Source organism: Balaenoptera borealis (assembly GCF_965194805.1).
Source record: "Balaenoptera borealis genome assembly, chromosome: 5".
NCBI classification, from domain to species: domain Eukaryota; kingdom Metazoa; phylum Chordata; class Mammalia; order Artiodactyla; family Balaenopteridae; genus Balaenoptera; species Balaenoptera borealis.
Window position 1 is genome coordinate 80,848,609 of NC_138862.1, and position 6,094 is coordinate 80,854,702.

Below are 6,094 nucleotides of genomic sequence, written 5' to 3' on the forward strand. Positions count from 1 at the left end.
CCCGGGCTCGCCTTTGAGTTCCTGGGGCACCTGTCCCATTGGGCAGTGCCACCCTCTCAGAGGGCTACCCCCAGCCATATGGGGCCACCAACCTCTTCCCTTTGTTCCCTCAGCCCTTGGACTGGTAGCTGCTTCTTGCAGTTAAAATTTCCATTATACTCCAATATTTTGGGGTTTTTTTTTTTTTTTTTTGCCTTTTTCGTTCTCCAATAGCCAAGTAACAATTCCTTATTTTAAATTTTTTTCTTTATTATCAGTATTGTGTCTCTATCAGTGTTTGGACCCTGACAGTAACTCTTAAACTAAGCAATTTTTAAAATAAACTTTAAAACTAATTAAGTAAAAATAAAGAACAGAAAAAAATTTAATTAAAAAAGTTAAGAAATTGACAATAAATAGCTCTGAAGATAACTTAAAACTAAATATGACCAAATTTTGAGAAAATAAAAAAAAACTTTAAAAGTCTGAAAATAATTCAAAAATAAATAACTAAAAACTAAATCATTCAAATCTAAATAAATGTAAAACTATATAGCTAAAATTACAGTAACTAAACAAATCACACTGAAAACAAATAACAAAATTAAATAAGTCAAAAGTTAAATAACACAAATAGATAAAAACAAAACTAAAAATAAATAACTCAAAATTACAACTGAAGAGTAACTGAAAAACTCAGACACCCAGTCTAAAAATAAATAACATTAAGTAAATAATTCTCAAAGCTAATTCGAAAATAACTGAATATAAGTAACTGAAAACGAACTTTGAAAAAAAATAACTTTGAAAATACAGTGAAAACTACGAAGTCAAATAACTAGAAAACGAAACAGCTAAATAGAAATGAAAAAACAGTCTGGCGGGATCGCCTGCTGCCGTCGGGAGCCAGTTCGGGTTCCTCCCGGGCGCGGCCTCCGCGGGGTCTGCAGCCGCGTCGCCTGCCCTGCGCAGGAGCGCGTCAATACCTCCGGGTTCCGCGCGACGTCTGCGCCGACTCCCTGCGCTCGCGCTCGCGCAGGTAGGACAGAGCGAGGTTCGCCGCGGAGCTGTAGCGGGAGGCGTGGGCTCCGTGGCGGACGTGGACCGATCCTCAGGCTCCACTAGGACGGCCTAGTCGCCCCCGGGCAGGGCAGCGGATCCCCAGGCTCCAAGGCCCCTTTGCTGCTTCTGCTTAAGGGCGGGCCGGCCTCCGCATCCACAGCAGCGGCTCCCGGGAATGCAGGCGGCCAGGGCGGCTGGGTTGTCTGCAATGAGTATCAGTTCTCTGCGGAGGGCGGCCTCAGGCCCCCTTCCCGCTCCCGCACTGCCTCTGCTCGAAAACCGGTCTCCCCACTGGGGACGAGCAAGCCAGCGGACATCCCAGGGCTCTCCTCAGTTTTGTTTGTGGCCCTGAAATTCCAAGAAGAAAGACGAGCAATGGCTAACAAGTTCGCTTACTTTTCTTTCCGCTTCTAACTCACGTGTTCTAACTCTTCGCTTCGCTCTTTCTCTCCCTGGATGGTTTCATGATTCTTTCCTGAGAATCATGAAAAGGAGGGAGAGGGAAGGAGGAGAGGAAGAGAGGACAGGAGAAGCTGATGAACAGGAATGAGGGAAAATATGCAAAGAGGTAAGAAGGATTCGTTGCAGCACTACTTACAATAGGCAGGACATGGAAGCAACCTAAATGACCATCTATGGATGAATGGATAAAGAAGATGTGGTACATATATGCAATGGACTATTACTCAGCCATAAAAAAGAATGAAATTACGACATTTGCAGCGACATGGATGGATCTAGAGATTGTCACACTGAGTGAAGTCAAAGACAAATATATGATATCGCTTGTATGTGGAATCTAAAAAAAAATGGTAGAAATGAACTTATTTACAAAACAGAAATAGAATCACAGATGTAGAAAACAAACTTATGGTTACCAGGGGGGAAAAGGGGGAGGGATAAATTGGGAGATTGGGATTGACATATACACCCTACTATATATAAAATAACTAATAATAACCTACCGTATAGCACAGGGAACTCTACTCAGTACTCTGTAATGACCTACATGAGAAAAGAATCTAAGAAAGAGTGGATATATGTGTATGTATAACTGATTCACTTTGCTGTATAGCAGAAACTAACACAACATTGTAAATCAACTATACTCCAATAAAAATTAATTTTAAAAAAAGAAGGAAATAAATTTACACTCAGAGCACTGCTCTCCTTTTCCATATCTTCTGCACTTTCACTATCATTAAAGGTTTCCATGGAGATAAACTCCCTACTGGGGCAACCTTAGGGAAAGAAAGGAAGAATTTGGCCGGCCGTGGGGGAGAGGGCGTGGGAGGACAGGCCACGCAGCCTATGGCAGGACGGAATGGGCAGCACCGGTCCCCAGGAACCCATTCTCGCCATCTCTCCCTCCTCCCCCAGGACTGCACTGCTTCACCTGGGCCGGGAGGAGGGGGCCTGTGATCTCCGGGTTCCCTTTTCCAGCTCAAAATTCTGTAACTGTGAGAAGACATGTCCACGTGGTGTTCACAGTCCTACCTCCTCGTCCTCCAAGAAAACGGTGATTGTCTTTTTGTGCTTGACCTTCCTGTCTTCCCTCCTTCCCGCCCTCCTTTCTTCCTTACGTCCTTCTCTCCCCTGATTACTGCCCATTTCCCATTTCCTTGGCAGCCTCTGCCAGAAGTCACTGCTCTCCCCGTGGGAAAATCAGAGGGATGAATACCTCGTGCCTCTCTCAACAATGAATTGATTAATTACTCAGTCACACCATTGTGCACCTGTCACGCGCCAGGGCTGTTAAAGACACTGTGGGGAACAGCAACGCCCACCAAATTCCGACCCTGCTCTGTGCCCGCTAGGATGTCAGTTATTTGTCAAAAGTTAAGCCTCACACAACTGTGTAAGGACCTCAGCCCCATTTTACAGACGAGAAACTCACATGAGAGAGGATTAATCACTTGGCCAAGTTCCCTTGGCCTGTAAACACCGCAGCTGGAATCTACCCCACACTAAAGGCGTGGCCTCCCAAATCAGGTAAGGGAGGCGAGCATCTGCAGAAAGATCCCACCTGAGGGAGCCCCAGGTTGAGCGTCAGCTGAGTCCAATCCATCCCGCAGGAATCTGAGCGCAGGAGAGAGTTTCAGTTCCGGTGAGACTGCAGGGGGAGGGGCCTTGTGGGCAGAGGACGGGCGCAGGAGCGGAGCGGAGCGGAAGGAGCCTGCAGTTGCGGTGGGGGGGGCATAGTATCTCCGGGAGCAGGCAGCCCGCAAGAGGGAGCTTCCGACCTGCCGCCCAGAGGCTCCCGCCAAGCTGCGTTCGGGGCCCGGGGTCCTCCCGGAGCAGGGCAGGGAGGGCTGTGCGAGCACGACGGGGAGCAGCCGGGCGGCCGCTTCCTGGAGGCCTCCGGAGACCCCGCCGGACGACGCAGGGGCGAAGCCTGGTTTAATTCCTGCTCCTGGGACGTGGTGGGGTGAGCGGAGGGAGCGTGGAGGAGAAAGTGGCCCTGGGAGGCGCCCCCCACCGCCCTCCTCCAGATGTGACCGCGGGGCATCCGCAGTAACCCCCAGAGACGCCTCTTTAGGGCGGTCATCCAGCGTGGGTCCCCTTAGACCAGGAGCAGACAGTGAGGACGGAGGGATGGCGGTCTTGCTGGAAGGCTCTTAGGGAGGAACAGAGCAGGAGCAGTTGCGCCCTTGACCATTCCCCTGCGTGAATAGAAGAGCTGCGTCTCCAGGGGCCGTGGCCTCAGTGCCCCAGGCAATGCCGGGTGCCAGGGACCCCAGAGCCGCCCGCTGGGAGGAGCCCGGGGTGGTAGTGGGGCGGGTGGCAACGTGGGAACTGAAAGACGTGAGGACGAGTTCCAGCCATTCCTCGAGGTAAGTGAAATGATGACCTGGTGCCGGGGCTGCTTTCCCCTCTCTCCTGTGGACCCTGCAGGATGGGGAGGGTGAGGGCCTTCAGCCAGGCACAGGGCTGGCACAGAGGGGCCCTCACACACTTGGCCACGCGTTGGCTGCATTATTTCAGGGTCAGCCAGGCCATCATCCCCTGCCTCCAGGTAAGGATCTGCCTGAGCTGGAAAGAGGACCAATCCTCCGAGCAATATCAAGACCCAGATGCCACCTCCCTGCTGGGGACCGTCAGTGCACGTGGGCTCCTCACTGGAGAGGGCACAGCTGGGGGTGGGGGCCCCCATTTTAGTCTAGAGCAGGGTTTTCCTAATGTGGTAAAATAAGATGTAAAGTTTACATCTTGATACAGTGTACACGCACGTGCAGACAGACAGGTTAAAACAAGTTATACACACTATTACCCTCACTGTGATTGATACTCTTTAACAGTTTTGTATCGTGTTCATTCATTTTTATTAATGCTGGTCCAGACCCGCTGAGTTGATTTTATGATCTACTAATGAGTTAAAACCCACAGTGAGAAAAACACCTTTCTAGGGCAAGGCAGAGGGAGAAAGAAAAGAAAGAGGAGCAGAAGGGAAATGGTAGGGACACAGGAAAGGAAGAACAGAGAAAGAAGGCGAGGACAGAATGAAGAAGGGGGTGTGTGAGAGGTGGTGGGAGGTCACACAGATGCCTGCCATGATGTCCTTTTGAGGCCATCTGCTCTTACACAACATCCCACTGTGTGTGTGCCCTCAGCGCTTCATTGGACCCTGGGCTACTTGGTGGCAGGGACAAAATCTTTTCACTTCTGAAAACCCCACAGCTCCTAACAGAGGAATTCTTTAGAATCAGGCAAAACCTGAGAGAACATCTCTTAGTCAAATCTTCTCATTTTCCAGGGGAAGAAACTGACCTCGAAGGGTCAGCCAGCCAGTCAGTGATTATTCACTACAGTCAGGCCCTGGGCACAGTCAGGATTTGCTCATGGCGGGTCACAAGCATCAGTTTTTCATCCAAAGTGAAGACAACAATATTTACTTTAGAGGTTTAGTGGGAGGATTAGCATTATGTATATCCATCAAGAATGGTGCCTGACACATCATAGAAGCTTAGTAAATAGCACCTGCTATTATTGTTAGTAGTAACAGGAGTGAAAAACAGTCTCGGAACAGCACCGGCCACTTCAGGTATGCTGCTGTCACTAAATTTTGGGGGCAGTTTGGCTGCCAACGTCTTCATCCCAGACAAGATAGAAATCCTCACAGACACCTAAGGAAATGACTTTAGAAATAAAAACAGGAAATTTGTGCATACATACACCAGCAAAAAACTAATTCAAACACACGGGCCTTAACAAATATTCGTCTTGGTTACACCAACATTTTATGTTAGTGTACATTTTTTACATGAATGGAACTATTTTATTTCCCCACTGATTTCACCCAGTATTTTGGGAAAGACATAAACCTCAGAGGCTCTGGGCTACTCCCAGTCTGTGTGCCAAAATAAATGCAGAGTGCTTTGCAGAAATGGGTCTAATAAATGGGAACGGTGGCCAGAAAAATTCACGATGATAAGAACTTGAGAGCATTCTCTTCCTTCCACAGACAATAGTTGAAACTCACACTTTGTAAATATGAACATTTGGGGGGACTTAGTTTTAATGCCTAATGTTTAGAATACTGGGTTGTTGTTTTGCTTTTAAAAAGTTAAATGAATTTATTGATAAGTGAACTCAGAAGAGAGTTTAAGTTACACTATTCAGAAAACACTTTTTTATTCTTCCACTTCTTACCTGTATAATTTGGGGCAAGTTCCTTCACCTCTCTGTTCCTCTCTTACCTAATTTCCAAAATAGGAATGAGATATGGGACCTATCAATATTTCATGGTGTTAATGTAGTGATAAGCGAAATACCTATAAAGATTTCAGCATGCCTCTGGCAGACTGTAAGCCTTTAAAAAATGCTAACTATTATGTTTTATAGTTAAAAAAAGACGAAAGAAAATACTTTTTTGGTAAATTATGGATGTTGACAACAAAAATCTAAGAGCAATTATTTTGTTTGAAATTTCTCTTTTCCCTTCCTGTCCTCTAGATGGCAGAACGAAACCACTCTGGATCCTGCTGGTTGGGAGGCAGCTCTTCCTGCACAGATTTTAAATGGTTAAACTATGTTTTGGTTCCTTCCAGATTTT